Source organism: Melanerpes formicivorus, unplaced genomic scaffold (genome assembly GCF_026170545.1).
Source record: "Melanerpes formicivorus ecotype bairdi unplaced genomic scaffold, bMelFor1.0.p_v2 SCAF_18, whole genome shotgun sequence".
Lineage (NCBI taxonomy): Eukaryota > Metazoa > Chordata > Aves > Piciformes > Picidae > Melanerpes > Melanerpes formicivorus.
In genome coordinates, this window is record NW_027142370.1 from 12,697,403 (window position 1) to 12,712,415 (window position 15,013).

General features: G+C 46.3%; 1 protein-coding gene across 1 annotated transcript in view; it reads right to left on the minus strand.

Moving 5' to 3' along the window:
- Nucleotides 1-5,628, minus strand: part of SH3TC1 (SH3 domain and tetratricopeptide repeats 1) — a 31,802-nt gene extending 26,174 nt beyond the window's left edge. The window contains exon 1 of the mRNA XM_068149655.1: nt 5,510-5,628. The gene's annotated coding sequence lies outside the window, so the exon portion shown is untranslated. The remainder of the gene's footprint in view (nt 1-5,509) is intronic.
- Between the last annotated feature and the right edge of the window lie 9,385 nt (nt 5,629-15,013).

Here is a 15,013-nt window from a genome sequence, read left to right on the forward strand (position 1 = left end):
ACTGATATTTAGAGCCCCTTCCTCAGTGGGTTCTCACAGGCCTCTAATTGGTTTCATAAACCCAGAGGATAGATTTGGCTTTGGTCCCACCATTTGGATTTACCCAGATTCCTCTGTGCTTAATCCAGCCGTGCTCAGCTGCATGTGCTATCAGCATACACACTTGTGATCTTCCTGACATGTCCTCTCTGCTGTTTTCCAGCAGAAATTGGTTCAAATTGAAGCTGTTGATAGATTACTTATACTCTGCCAAAACCTCAGTGCCTGGTCACCTAGTAGCCCTTTATGATCTGCTTTCACACTGGGCAGGAAATCTCTGCCTTCTCTGTTCACCATGCAATGGAGTATCTCAAAGCAGATTGTTCTGGCTTGTGCCTTCACATACATGTCTGCCAGCACTTCCTGCCCTCCAAGCTTCATGTCACAGAACCCCAAATCTGAGCAAACAGCTCCAACATGAACTGCACAACAGCTCCCAGCTGTCCACCATGGTAGCCAGGTACATGGGACAAGGCAGTGATGTCTGCTCAGCTTTCCTACTCTGCTGTGCAGTCACTGAGGCCTTTAGACCATGGAAAACTTGAGTGAGCAGTAGCCTACATAGACAGAAATTAAGCAAATATATAAAGGACTAAAAGGAGGTATGCTGGGAGGTGGTCTGACCAACTCTGGGAATTAGACCTTAACCATTTGTACCTCAAGTACATTAATTAGTGAAGTGTGAAGAAATCTAGGCTGGATGTTGGGTTAACGTCCTCATTGTCCCATTTTGCCAGTCATTCAAAAGTGCCAGGCAGAGTGGTGAGGCTGATTTTCAAGAGATGTTTTCTGCTGTAGCATTGCAGTTCTCCATATAAAGTTCTGTGCATGAGTTCACATAAACCTGTGAAGCCCAGACAGCAACTCAAACAGGCAATTTTCATGCCTTCCCTCAGAACAGAGTATTTCCACTAATGCATGTCATTAGCCTGGTTGTTTTGATCTCACTTTCTCTCCCTAACTTTCCTGAAGAAGTGCCTATCAGGCTTGATGACCTAGTTATGAATGACTACAAACACAAACCTGCCAGAGCCCAAACTCACTTTGCAGGGGATGTGCTTTTCCATTTATGCAGCTGATCTTTTCCTTCAAGCATTGCAAGCAGCTCCCACCCTGCTGCACCCAGTACTGTGCCAGGAAACATGGTCCCTTTCACACTCAAGAATTAAACACTTCTGCATGTGTGTGTGTGTGTATATGGGAGCTGGGATTGTTTAGCCTGGAGAAGAGGAGGCTCAGGGGAGACCTCATTGCTCTCTACAACTACCTGAAGGGAGGTTGTAGCCAGGTGGGGGTTGGTCTCTTGTCCCAGGCAACCAGCACCAGAACAAGAGGACACAGTCTCAAGCTGCACCAGGGGAGGTTTAGGCTGGAGGTGAGGAGAAAGTTCTTCACAGAGAGAGTTGTTAACCATTGGAATGTGCTGCCCAGGGAGGTGGTGGAGTCACCATCCCTGAGGTGTTCAAGAGGGGACTGGATGTGGCACTTGATGCCATGATCTAGTAGTCATGAGGTGTTGGGTGACAGGTTGGACTTGATGATCTTTGAGGTCTCTTCCAACCTTATTGATTCTATGATTCTATTCTCTGATTCTATATTTTCCAAATAGTGGAACCTCTTGTTGACTGGGACACAAATATTGTGATATTAAGGCTATTTTAATTCCACAGGTGGCTATTTTAATTGCATTGTTCCAAGTTGTTGCCCATTGTTCCATGACTCCAAAGCCAGTGGTTAGTTTTAGATCAGGATTATCTTTCATTCCAGGAAGGAAATTCAGTGTTTGGAATGTTAGTTTTATTTTCCCTCCCCATCAGCTATTTACAAGCAGAAATATCCACCCTCAACAAAATGTAGGGGGGGAAAGAATACACTGGGACTTGAAATCTTAGAGTTCAGTTGAGTTAGAGAAAAGATATTAGTTTCATAGTTTCATTCAGGGTTGGAAGGGACCACAAGGATCATCTAGTTCCAAGCCCCCTGCCATGGGCAGGGACACCCCACACTAGATCAGGCTGGCCAGAGCCTCATCCAGTCTGGCCTTAAACACCTCCAGGGACGGGGCCTCCACCACCTCCCTGGACAACCCATTCCAGGGTTTCACCACTCTCATGGGGAAGAACTTCCTCCTCACATCCAGCCTGAATCTCCCCACCTCCAGCTTCATTCCATTCCCCCTAGTCCTATCACTACCTGAGATCCTGAGCAGTCCCTCCCCAGCCTTCCTGTAGCCCCCTTCAGATACTGGAAGGCCACAATTAGGTCACCTCAGAGCCTTCTCTTCTGCAGACTGAACAGCCCCAACTCCTTTCGTCTGTCCTCATAGGAGAGGTGCTCCAGCCCTCTGATCATCCTTGTGGCCCTTCTCTGGACACATTCCAGCACCTCCACATCCCTCTTGTAATAGGGGCTCCAGAACTGGACACAGTACTCCAGGTGGGGTCTCACCAGGGCTGAGTAGAGGGGGAGGATCACCTCCCTCGACCTGCTGGCCACACTTCTCCTGATGCAGCCCAGGATCTGATTGGCTTTGCGGGCTGCAAGTGCACACTGAGAGCTCCTGTTGAGCTTTTTGTCCACCAGCACCCCCAAGTCTCTCTCCTCAGTGCTACTTTCCAGCCAGTCCCTGCCCAGCCTGGATTTGTGCCTGGGATTGCCTCGACCCAGATGCAGGACCCTGCACTTGCTCTTATTGAACTTCATGAGGTTGGCTTGTGCCCACCTCTCCAGCCTGTCCAGGTCCCTCTGGATGGCCTCCCTTCCCTCCAGCGTGTCTGCTACACCACACAGCTTTTCTTGTCTTCAGTATCAGTGCACCCTGATAAGGGCAACATATAAACAGGGTTGTGAACGAGCCTTTAAATCTCAAGAGCAGATAGGATGCCTGAATGAATCAAAATGGATATGATCTAGTCAAGAGGATTCAACCATGGTATCCCAGAACCTGAACCAATGTTGGGGGGGAAATAAACACACCAACATCAGAGTGAGTGAAAGAAAAGCAAAAGTGCTCTCTGCATGAAGGATCTGAAAGATTCCATATCCCAGTTGGCACAAAGGGATAATTTCAATTCTTCCTCCAGGTGGATACAAGTTTCATCTGTGAGGAACACACGTCCTCCAAGGAGGTCATTCCAAAACAGATCAAATCAAAACAGACCACCAAGGCAATCACGTAGAACTATTTGGATAACTCTGTGTGAGCTCTGAGGTACATCAAGTGAAAATTCAAACCTCAAGCCCATTTCTGACAGTTATGCTCTCCTGTCCTTTGTGTTTGCTTTAGCTGTCAAATGTCAGCCCACATGGCTCTGCATAAGTACTGAGAACAAACACTGGCCTCATTGGTGTCATCCCTCCCCACCACCTCAGCTCACTGGACACTGCCCTGCACAGAGCCGTTGGCAGCACCTGTGAGGCTCAGATCTGTCCCCCTGCCCCCTCCTTTCTCACAGAGCACAGCAGGCTGGACAGGTCTGCACTCAGCAGCTGTTGGACACAAGGTGAAAATAAGACACTTTTCCCCTGCTGCAAGCTAAACTGAACAATTCCCTTATCATGCTTTTCCCCTCTGTTGCTGCTTCCTCTGCACTGAGTGCTTCTATCTCTCTTTTGAAAACAGCTAACTGGAAGGGAAAACATAGCTGATATTTTCCACTTCCCCTTGCTATGCAGATTGAGGCATCCCCCAACAGCACCTTTTGCTGTTTTCAGAGTTGTGGACAGCAGGAATGCTTTCTCTCCCACCAACTGCCTCCCATTTACAGGGAGCTGAGGGAGGAAGTTAGCAACATCCACTGAACAGCTTCTGTCTCCTTAAAGCTGTGTTTCTGAATATGAGAACAGGATCCCCCACACACTAGTGGCCTCTGTTTTAACTAGTTGCCTAAACCCTTCAGTAAAATATTCATCATCTTCCCTCTGGGAGGCTCAGGACAACTTACTAGTGACTGGTTTCAAGTCACCAGTTGTTGATGTTTTACAGATATGGAAATCAAGGCAAAGATTATTTGTGATCATACAGGAATGGTAGAAGTGCTGGAGAAGTAGCCAGGGCTGTCCATACATACTGGAAACCTCCTGGATGGTCCAAGGTTAATGCCCTTGCTCCTCTATGCATCAATTCTTATCTCACCCAAAGAAGATGAGCACCAGCTACTGCTTGTTTCTGCCCTCATCTCAGCTGAGCCCCCGGTGGATCATGGACAACTCTGAATTTGAAGTCTCCAGGTTCTTCCAAACCTGAGACAACAGAACTCTGGCACCCCTCAAATTTTCATTTATCTCATGCTGTGCACTGCATTCCTCCAAGGCTCCAGACCAGGCAGTGAAGTCTTCATTGCCTTCATCTAAAGGACATTCAACACTGTTCATGCCCTTGATCTGCTCTGTTTCATCTCCTGTGCATCTCACATGTCACAGCACTTCACCATGAGGTTTATCTGGGTCGTTTTCCCAAGCTGATGCTAGCATAGCTCTCCCCTCCTCCCCAGTTTCAGCTCACACGTTTCACATCTGTATTAGGCTGCAAACATCTCACAGCCAAGACCATTGTGGACTTTGTCCTCAGAGAAAGTAAATCACAGCCTTGAGCTCTGTGAAATTCAGTCACTGACACAAATTTTTGTAAAGCAACTCCATACTATGTAGAGTATAGGCAACACTTCCCACTTCCCTCCCCTGCTGCCATGTAACAGGAAAGCAAATCTGTAATCCAGGTAAACAGACCTAGGAATGTGAGTCCTCTCCAGAAAGGAAGCTTGACTCCTTTATCACTGAAGAAACCTCAGGTTAGTTAATTCTTAGTAAACTGTTGCAAGCAGTTGCATTGTCCACAGCTAGTCTACAAACAAAAGCACCTCACCAATCAAGATGCAATAGATTCCTTTAACATGTCTTCTGATTAATTTCCTTCATACCTTAGCAGCACTGAAACATGCTTGCCACCTGCACTCCAGCTCTGAAAGCACCCTAGGTCCAAAATTTCCAACTTCAGATACAGAAAACTGTCAGCTAAGCTTCACACTTTCAGAGCAGCTGATTTGAAATAAGCATAAACTCTAGGGGAGGTTTAAAAAGTCAGATCACTGTCAGAGAACTACCAAAGGCATCTGTGAATCTCAGCACTCTGTTCTGAGTGCTAGGTGTGACAGAATTTGGCTTGTGGCAACTCATGCAGAGGAGCACACCACAAGGAATGCTCTCCTTCCTGGAGAGCTCAGCTCACACAACACTCCCTCGAGCAGGGAGCACAGAGCAGCTCACCAACTCCCAGCAGGTTCTCCCCATCCTGACAGGTCACACTGGCAGATTTTCCTGCCACTCCACTGTGGGCACAGCAAAGCATTGAAAGCTACTGAAACTTCCCTTGTCTGACTGCAGCTCTAACACGCTGTCAAACAGCAGCCAGGAGCACCTAAAGCAGAGCAAAACATGGACATGCAAACACAGAGCACAGGACTTCTCCTACCTTTTCCAAGCCTGATTCTCTCTGACATGCTGGTAAGGAGCAGACAGATCCGTGCTCTCCTCAGCTCTGCTCAAAACTGACTCCAGCACAGCTCTTCCTGTTTGACCTTCTTATCTTTCCTGTTGATTGCACAGCCTGGCTTGGATGTGGCAAGTACAAAAAGTTGTCTATTAACTGATGCTGTTAATTCAAAATCTCCTTTTTTCCCCCCCTAAGAAAAAAAAGACAAAGACAGAAACATTCCTGAGCATGGAGCTGAGCTACTAAAGTTCATTATGTGAAGCAGACATGGATCAAATATGCTGGAAGGTCAATTCACCCACTTTTGCTTTTCAAAGCCATAATTCCTGTTGGCATTTTTGCATTAGTGGCTAAAAAGGCTCCATGGGACACATCCAGGCTGTTGTGTTAAGTGAGCATTGTTCAGAGTAACAACTGCTCCTTCAGATGGAGCACCAGGCTTTGTTGCCCCTTTCCTTTCACCACAGAGGTAGGTTTCTTGCTGTCAGCACAAAAAGCCTGGGGAAGAATCGTTTGACAATGAGTTTGCTCTGCCCTGGGTTTAAATCACAGGAGTGTAGAGTTTTGCAGATCTATCACACACCCTGCAGCTATCCAGCACCAAATGCCAAGTGTGGGAGCTCAGCAAGTCTGTTGTGGGGGTACATGCAGAGCACCTCTTTGTCACAAGACACTGCCACAGATCCAGCTGCTACATCCTACATGACCCCCAAAGTCTGGGATGAGAAAAGCTGAAAAGAATGCAGACTATTTCCAGTCTGCTTGCTTTTTGTCCTCCACACCTTGACATAGTTTTATACCTCCTTCTTCCCTGCTGTGCTGCATGTATAGGATCACAGTCATGCCACTCTTACAGCACTGAGTACCCCATGTGCCATCAGTATGGACCATGCACATCTAGTTCATACACCCCCAGTCAGCAGAAGCCCAGCACTTGGGGTGAGGCCATCAACCAGTTGTGTGTGTAGCCATGGAGGGTGTTATCCTGAGACATGTCAGACAGCTGGAGGGCACCTGTTGGACAGGATAGTACCTGCAGACTATGGTTTCACAGAATCACAGACACAGTCAGGTTGGAAAAGACCCTCAGCATCACCAAGTCCAACCCAGAACCCTACTCTACAAGGTTCACCCCTAAACCATATGCCCAAGCACCACATCCAAACGACCTCTAAACACATCCAGGGTTGGTGACTCAATCACCTCCCTGGGCAGCACATTCCAATGCCTGAATCTTGGGAAAAACTTCTTCCTAATATCTGGTCTAAACCTACCCAATCATAGCCTGAGGCCATTCCCTCTTGTTCCATCACTAATTACCTGGGAGAAGAGACCAGCACCAGCCTCTCTACAACATCCTTTCAGGTAGTTGCAGAGAACAATGAAGTCTTCCCTCAGCCTTCTCTTCTTCAAACTAAAAGAGTCCCAGCTCCCTCAGCCTCTCCCCATAAGATTATTCTCCAGGCCCTTCCCCAGCTTCATTGACCTCCCCTGCACTGGCTCCAGCAGGGGAGGTGTTGTTATCCCACACAGCACTGCTGCCCTCCTGCAGCTCTTTCCAAGGGGAGTAGGACAAACTCACCCTTCAGATGCCTTTCAAGGCATCAGTTACAACTCCTGCTAATCTGCCTCAAGAAACAGGAGCTTAAAATGTTTCCAGATTTCATAAACAAGGTATTAATTACAAATCACTCTCACTCACCTCCATCCCATCACACCACATTAACAGGAGTTATAAATGCCACCTCACACTGGTCAGCCAATCTGTTCCTGCAGCATGCTTGGGAACTCTCCATCTCTCCAGGAGTTATGAGGTTGGAAGGTGTTCAGGTAGGTGTATAAATCACAACGAGCCACTCATCCCAGAGGGCTCTCCTCCCACTGGAATTAATTTGATCTTGCACTATAAAGCAGCACACAAAGCATGCCACTTCAGGTTTGTTTATTTATGGAGTAGCTGTGCCAGCAGCCACAAATATCACATTTTTATCACCTTTTACCTGATTAATTTTTCTATGAGCTTCATAAGCCTGAATCTTTTCATCACATTTTATTTGTGTGTCTATATGAGGATAATCTTTAGCTGCACTTTCTACCCTCGGTGCTTCACTGGCACTCTTGTCACCTCCTCTGTGTCCCCCACAGGGAGTTTAGCAAAACCCAAGGAGTCACCTAACCCTGTATTTTTCTCCCTGCATACTGATCTTCCCTCCTCTATATTTCTATGGCCCAGTCATTGCAGACTCTGCCACTGCTTAGTGTGTTCCTGAAAATCTGGGAAGTACAAGCAGGGTTTATGTTGGGGAAGTGAAAGCTGGAGAAATGCAACTCACTTGAGGCAACAACAAAATAGCAACAACTGAACTCCAGGCTCCCTGACTCCTTCTTCAATACCAGATTAGAAACATGGAGTAGTTTGGGTTGAAAGGGCTTTTTAAAGGTCATCTAGTCCAACTCCCCCCTGTAATTAGCAGGGACACCTTCAAATAGATCAGAAATCTTCTCTCCTCTATGATTGATGGGGTGCTTGGTGCCATGGGTTAGTTGTTTAGGTGGGTTGGATGCGATGATCTTGAAGGTCTCTTCCAACCTGGTTTGGTTTATTCTAAATAAAGGTTTATTTTACTCCAAAGAGTATTTCATTCATGGTACTTCCATTCTTGGGGGTGTCTATTAGATACCTAGCTGAAGCAGAAACAAGAAAACCAGTTTTCAGCTCCAGGGTGATGTCATCAAAAGCTGGCTCTGGACTTCCTGCTCTCTTATTAAAGCAATCTGCATTACTTGATTCTAAGTGAATTACCTCAGTGACAGCATGAGCAGCTGCTCTCACAAAGTCACTCCAGAGACCACTGTACTGTAACAAAGAGGAAAACACAACGGTAGCACAGAGCAGTTTCCATGCTGGCAAATCACAGCCCTTACACTACACTTTTATCACTGGAAATGGTGCTACCTGCTCAGGTTATGCTTAAAAAAATATAGAGAGACTTGAGAATGTTTTCATTCTTTAACTGTACAGGTTACATGAAGGCTTGGTGGCCCTGCCTATGTTGGGCTGTCCCTGATCTTGTCAGGATTGTTGAAAGAACTGAGGAGGTCACTGCATGCTCAAACAAGACACTTCCTCCAATTGTCACTCTCTGGCAATGTTTTTCATCATCCTGTTTGTCAGCCCTCCTGCAGCTGCATGTTCAGCTGAGCACTCATCACTACAGCAGCCTGTTGGAGGAAAAACAACGCGGCTAAATATGAAGGCTGAGTTTTACCTTCCAGTTATTATTCCACCCCAGCTGGGGCCATACCTGTGAAGGAACATGCTGCTGCCACAGGAAATCATTTTAACCCAGAAACAGGCTAAAATGTCATTTGTGTGACTAGAATAAACCAGGTTGGAAAAGGCCTTTGAGATCATCGAGTCCAACCTTTCACCCAACACCATCTAATCAACTAAACCATGGCACCAAGCACCCCATCCAGTCTCCTCCTAAACACCTCCAGTGATGGTGACTCCACCACCTCCCTGGGCAGCACATTCCAATGGCCAATCTCTCTCTCTATGAAGAACTACTTCTCACTGATAACCAGTCCCAGACTGGGCTAGGAGGGATCTTTGTAGCTGCTTCACCCAATTCCTGCCTGTCCTTTTTCATCTCAGGTCCACCAAAGATACCAAAGCTTATTTCCACTTGCCGAATCCTATCATTAAAATATCCTCTTAGTTTCATGCTTTCTGTCTTGGGTTTGGCTGAAATTAGCATCCTTAACCATGTACAGCTGGCATGACAAACATGAAATCACACAAGATACTGCCTAGATTTCTTGCCTAAATTATTCTGCTTCATCCAGAGAAATAAATGTAATGCAATGCAATGTACACTGCAAAGAAGCATCACTTGAGCCCCTAGGTATGAGATCTGTCCAGCTTGAGGTGTGAACTCACAGTGGCAGCTTTTTACTTAGCCAGCCTACTCAAATAATGACATGAATTTTAGCAATATCAGCATGGCTGTTGGTTGTGTTCTCATGTTCACACTATGGCTACACACAGAAATAGTTCAGCCATATGTTTCCTTTTGATTAGTGTGTTATCTCTCGACTGAAAGTGCATTCAGAGTTAACTAAAGAGTTAAAGTGTGTTCTCGTGGGGTCCTGTCAGCTTTTTGTCTCCCTGGTTGGAAACCCAGATAGCATTATTTCCTCCAGCCTTGAAAAAGCCACCAGCCCAGCTCCAGCCTGGTTCAGTAAGGAAAAACAGCAAACACTGAAAGAAAAACACCCTGCCATGGCTCAGCACGGAAATGCTGTCGCCTGGGAGTCTGCAGGGAAGTGCTGAGGCCAAACACCCAGCTGTTCCCCACTGCAGCAGCGCTCAGCTACTCACCCAGCTCACTAGGCAATTACCACATGTTATTAATAGATGTTACTGAGCCTGTTGTTCCTCAGCTCCAGCAATAACACAGTACACACCTGACCTCCTAAGTTTAGCAGCTCCCAGGAGCCACTGTTACTCAGTTGAGGACATTTATGACCACGGATCAAAAGACCAACGTGCTTCTACCAAGGAAACAATTTGGGCTCACATCCAAACCCCAGCAGATAAGAAGGTCATGATGAGATTCCCTGCTCCATCCCAGCCATGACATGGACCGCAGGCCTCCCTGTGTTAGAGAAACCTTCTGGAACAGTTTAATCAGTATAGACAAAAATTTGGTAATTAGCACTTACCACTTTGAAGATTAATCATCAGTGCCTGCCTTCATTTCCCTGGGTCACAGGGATAACAACCTCCCCAAATTAGACACGAGGTTTTGAGACACACCTGGCACAGAAACTTTTACTCCTCAATGACCCCAAACCAAAAGCACTTAGAGAGATTTTTGTCCATAAGCTTCAGTACAGAAAATTACCTTTGTCTCTTTTTGTTTCATGTCAAAAAGGGAATCAAATGCCTCATAGCTTCTCTTATCTACTGGGATTAACAAAGGCTAAAAACCCACCTCTTACAGCATTGCAGAGTAGATAAAGGAAAGGGCTACCTCCTTTTATAACCAGGTGAGGTAATTGTTCATTAAAGGTTAACTTTTTTCCAGCTGCTTGAAGTCTGCAGCTAGAAATGAGAGTTTATTCTTGAGGGAAGGTTTGTAGCCTTCTCCTTGTTGTCCAGGAAGTACTCACATGGTGATGCATATTGAGCAGGGTTTATTTCTTGTGTTGATCAATTTCATTTAATATCACTTCTGCTCCAGAGAAATATTTTCCATCTCAGGCATTCAGAAAAGGGCATTAATCAAGGTTCTCCCCCAAATGAGGTACTTCAGTTAGGCTGTCACAGCTTTTAAGCCAGAGAAAATGAAGTCACTATAGCTGAAACTGTTTGTTGTGAGGAGTGGAGGAGAAAGCCACAGCTCCTTGGTTTTAAAAAGGGAGGAGGAGGAGCAGCAGCAGCGATGAATATTTAGCTGTGCTCCAATTCTTTCTTCCTTCTCAGGATTTGCATGAATGTATTTGAACTATATTTTGATATTTCTATAGAAATATTCATGCTTTTATCTAGCTATTTGTTTGTTTTCACTCTGGTGCTAGAGCACTTCTGGGATGGATAAAGACTTTCAGCAGAGAAGCACTTTACAGTCCTTAGCTGTGCACTGAAACACTTAATTTGCAGTGCTGAAATTTTACCCATCTGCTTGGGGGTTCTGCTGAGGGCTAGAAAATGCAGGGTGAAGGAACTTCATTTCTGTGTGCCTGAATGCAGATGGAACACAGATATCTTCTGAGCTCCTCCTGCTATTGAGGAAGTAAATTTGTACTTACTTAGGCATCCATGATTCTATGAATCTAAGTTTAGCACTCAAGAAGAATCTAAATTCTGCTAGCAGGATGCTGTGTCTTTCTGCGTGTGAAGAACAGACTTCCTCACTCTGAGGGTGGAGGAGCACTGGAGCAGGCTGCCCACAGAGGTTGTGGAGTCTCCATCTCTGGAGCCATTCAAAACCCACCTGGACACCATCCTGTGCAACCCATTCTAGGTGACCCTGCTCTGGCAGGACTATGTGTTTAAGCCCAGGCTGGATGAGGCTCTGGCCAGCCTGATCTAGTGTGAGGTGTCCCTGCCCATGGCAGGGGGGTTGGAACTAGATGATCCTTGTGGTCCCTTCCAACCCTGACTGATTCTATGATTCTATGTGATTGCCAGAGGTCCCTTTCCAACCCCTGGCAATCTGTGATTCTGTGAACAGCATCAGAGATGCAATGTAGGACACGCAGCAGGGAATCAGCACACATCAGCCTGTATTGCAGAACAGAGAGAAACTGACTGAGGGCCAATGGATATATCTACTTCCATCCAGAAGCTGTGGCTTCACAGAAAGAGAAGTCTTCCAAGCAGTCACATTTGCAGGAGATCACAGTATGGTTAAAGAGCATTAACCTCTCTGCAGCAGGCACAAAGGAGACAGTATCACACTTCTCACTTGGTTACTGCAGAGAGCACAACATTATGGTGCCATGGTTTAGTAGTCATGAGGTGTTGGGTGACAGGTTTGACTTGATGATCCTTGAGGTCTTTTCCAACCTTACTAGTTCTATGATTATCTCCGTGTGTGCAGTCAGGAGCACAGGTATCACTGGTGGCACAGACTGGGTAACCTTGCACTGAGATCCTTGCATGCCTCATGTGCTGTTCCTCAGTGAAAAGTACATTTTGGGCAATGTTTGTGCAAGGGTAGTGACTCTGATGCTGTTCATGCTTTGTCTCAGCTCTTCCCCAAACCAACCTCTATATCACCCTCCTGCAGATTTCCTTGCTGTAAGCTGGGTGGGTGTCATCCTCCTGTGTGACTTACACACTGATGCTCATCACTACCTGCTAGGTTTGCCCTCACACACAGCAGTCTGCCGTAGTCAAACTGATTCGCTCTGACCAACTTCCCGAGAGCTGACTGCTGACAGGAGAGAACAATCCCTGATTGTCTCACTCAAACAAGGACTTCTTTCATCCTTGGCCATTGTTCCCTTTGATGTTCTTTCATTCATTCTGTTTGCAAAGTTTGCCTGGGAGTTTGATCTGACCTGCTGATCACAATGCATTTAGGCTTGCAGTGGGTAGCTGATGGCTAGGTTTTAGCTGCTGATGCAATATTTGTGTTCTGCCCAGGGTGTGAGAGGAGCTTTGCTTGGAAGTTGTTACAGGCATCTCACTGCAGTGTGTGCTGGGTCACTATTTCATTGCAGCTGCTTCACACAGTTCATTATTTATAAGCACCTGTACTTCTGCACTGGTTAGGCCACACCTTGAGTCCTGTGTCCAGTTCTGGGCCCCTCAGTTTAGGAAAGATATTGAGTTGCTGGAAGGTGTCCAGAGAAGGGCAACAAAGCTGGGGAGGGGTTTGGAGCACAGCCCTGTGAGGAGAGGCTGAGGGAGCTGGGGTTGCTTAGCCTGGAGAAGAGAAAGCTCAGGGGAGACCTTATTGCTCTTTACAACTACTTGAATGGAGGTTGTAGCCAGGTGGGGGTTGGTCTCTTCTCCCAGGCAACCAGCACCAGAACAAGAGGACATAGTCTCAAGCTGTGCCAGGGGAAGTTTAGGCTGGATGTTGGGAAGAAATTCTTCCCAGAAAGAGAGATTGGCCATTGGAATGTGCTGCCCAGGGAGGTGGTGGAGTCACCATCACTGGAGCTGTTTAGGAAGAGACTGGATGGGGTGCTTGGTGCCATGGTTTAGTTGATTAGATGGTGTTGGGTGATAGGTTGGACTCAATGATCTCAAAGGTCTTTTCCAACCTGGTCTGGTCTATCCTATCCTATCCTATCCTATCCTATCCTATCCTATCCTATCCTATCCTATCCTATCCTATCCTATCCTATCTCAGTGGATAGATGGGGATTTATTTCTATGCCCAGGATCTCTGTTTTTAAGACCCTAGGCTGTTATTCTCTTGTAACTTCAGACTTCCATTAATATCAGTGTCACATCAATACACCACCACGGTGAGGTGGTAGGGAGGTAATTGCTGTCACAGGCACAGACAGGTTACCAACATAGGTGTGGTTTAGAGAACTGTTTCACTTGGATAAGTCCTCTAAGATAATTGAGTCCAGCTGCTGATCTAACACCACCATAGCCATATCCCAGAGGCAGTGTCCAGAGAAGGGCAACAAGGATGGTGAGAGGCCTTGAACACAGCCCTGTGAGGAGAGGCTGAGGGAGCTGGGATTGTTTAGCCTGGAGAAGAGGAGGCTCAGGGGTGACCTCATTGCCCTCTACAACTACCTGAAAGATGGTTGTAGCCAGGAAGGGGTTGGCCTCTTCTCCCAGGCAACCAGCACCAGAACAAGAGGACACAGTCTCAAGCTGCGCCAGGGGAGGTTTAGACTCGAGGTGAGGAGGAAGTTCTTCACCGAGCGAGTCATTCGCCATTGGAACGGGCTGCCCAGGGAGGTGGTGGAGTCATCGACCCTGGAGGTGTTCAAGAGGGGATTGGACGTGGCACTTGGTGCCATGGTCTAGTCATGGGGTCTGTGTTGATAGGTTGGATTCGATGATCCTCGAGGTCCTTTCCAACCTAAGTTATACTGTGATACTGTGAAGCAAAAGTGAGGTGGAATATAGGAGCATGTATATATATTAAATATAGTATGGTTTGTGTCCAGATTCATAATTGAGATTTGGCATTAGACATAAAATTAGCCTAGTTCAGATCTAGGTACAGGACCATAAACCAGTCCAGCCCTGAATGTCTGAGAGATATACAAATTGAACAAAAAGAAAAAGGTTTCTAACAGAGAGATGTCCAGGGAGGTCTCTTCACATTACATGAGGGTGGTGAGAGACTGGCACAGGTTGCCCAGGGAGATGGTAGAAGCCTCATCCCTGGAGGTTTTTAAGGCCAAGCTGGATGTGTCTGTGAACAACCTGATCTAACGTGAGGTATCCCTGCCCATGGCAGGGGGGTTGGAATGGATGATCCTTGAGGTCCCTTCCAACCCTAACAATTCTATCATTCTAACAGAGAATCAGTAAAAAGCAAGAGAGAGGTCATCACAGCATCTCATACCAGCTCCTTAGTTTTCTGTGATTAAAATCATTGTTCTCTTGGAAATAATAGAAAAAAATGGCACATTTCTGGAAGAGTATGAAAAACATTTGAGGGATAATTTACCATTAAAAAAACCCAAACAAAACCAAAACCAAAACCAAGCACTTCAAAATAAATGACAAGAGGTTGTAGGATTACTCTTTGTCTTCCAGAAGATCCAGGAGTTGACAAAAGGCAGCAATTTGGAACGAATATGGCCCTAATAAGTAGCTTTCAGGTTAAAAAGTAAAGAACTAACAAGGTGGTTTCTTAGGAGCTTAAACTCAGTTTTCAGGACTACCTATTGGAATTGAAAAGCCTGGAATACAGAGGAGCACAGGAGGGTTTACAAAAGAATATTGGGGGGTGGGGGGTCTGATTACTATTTTTTTCCATGAGATAT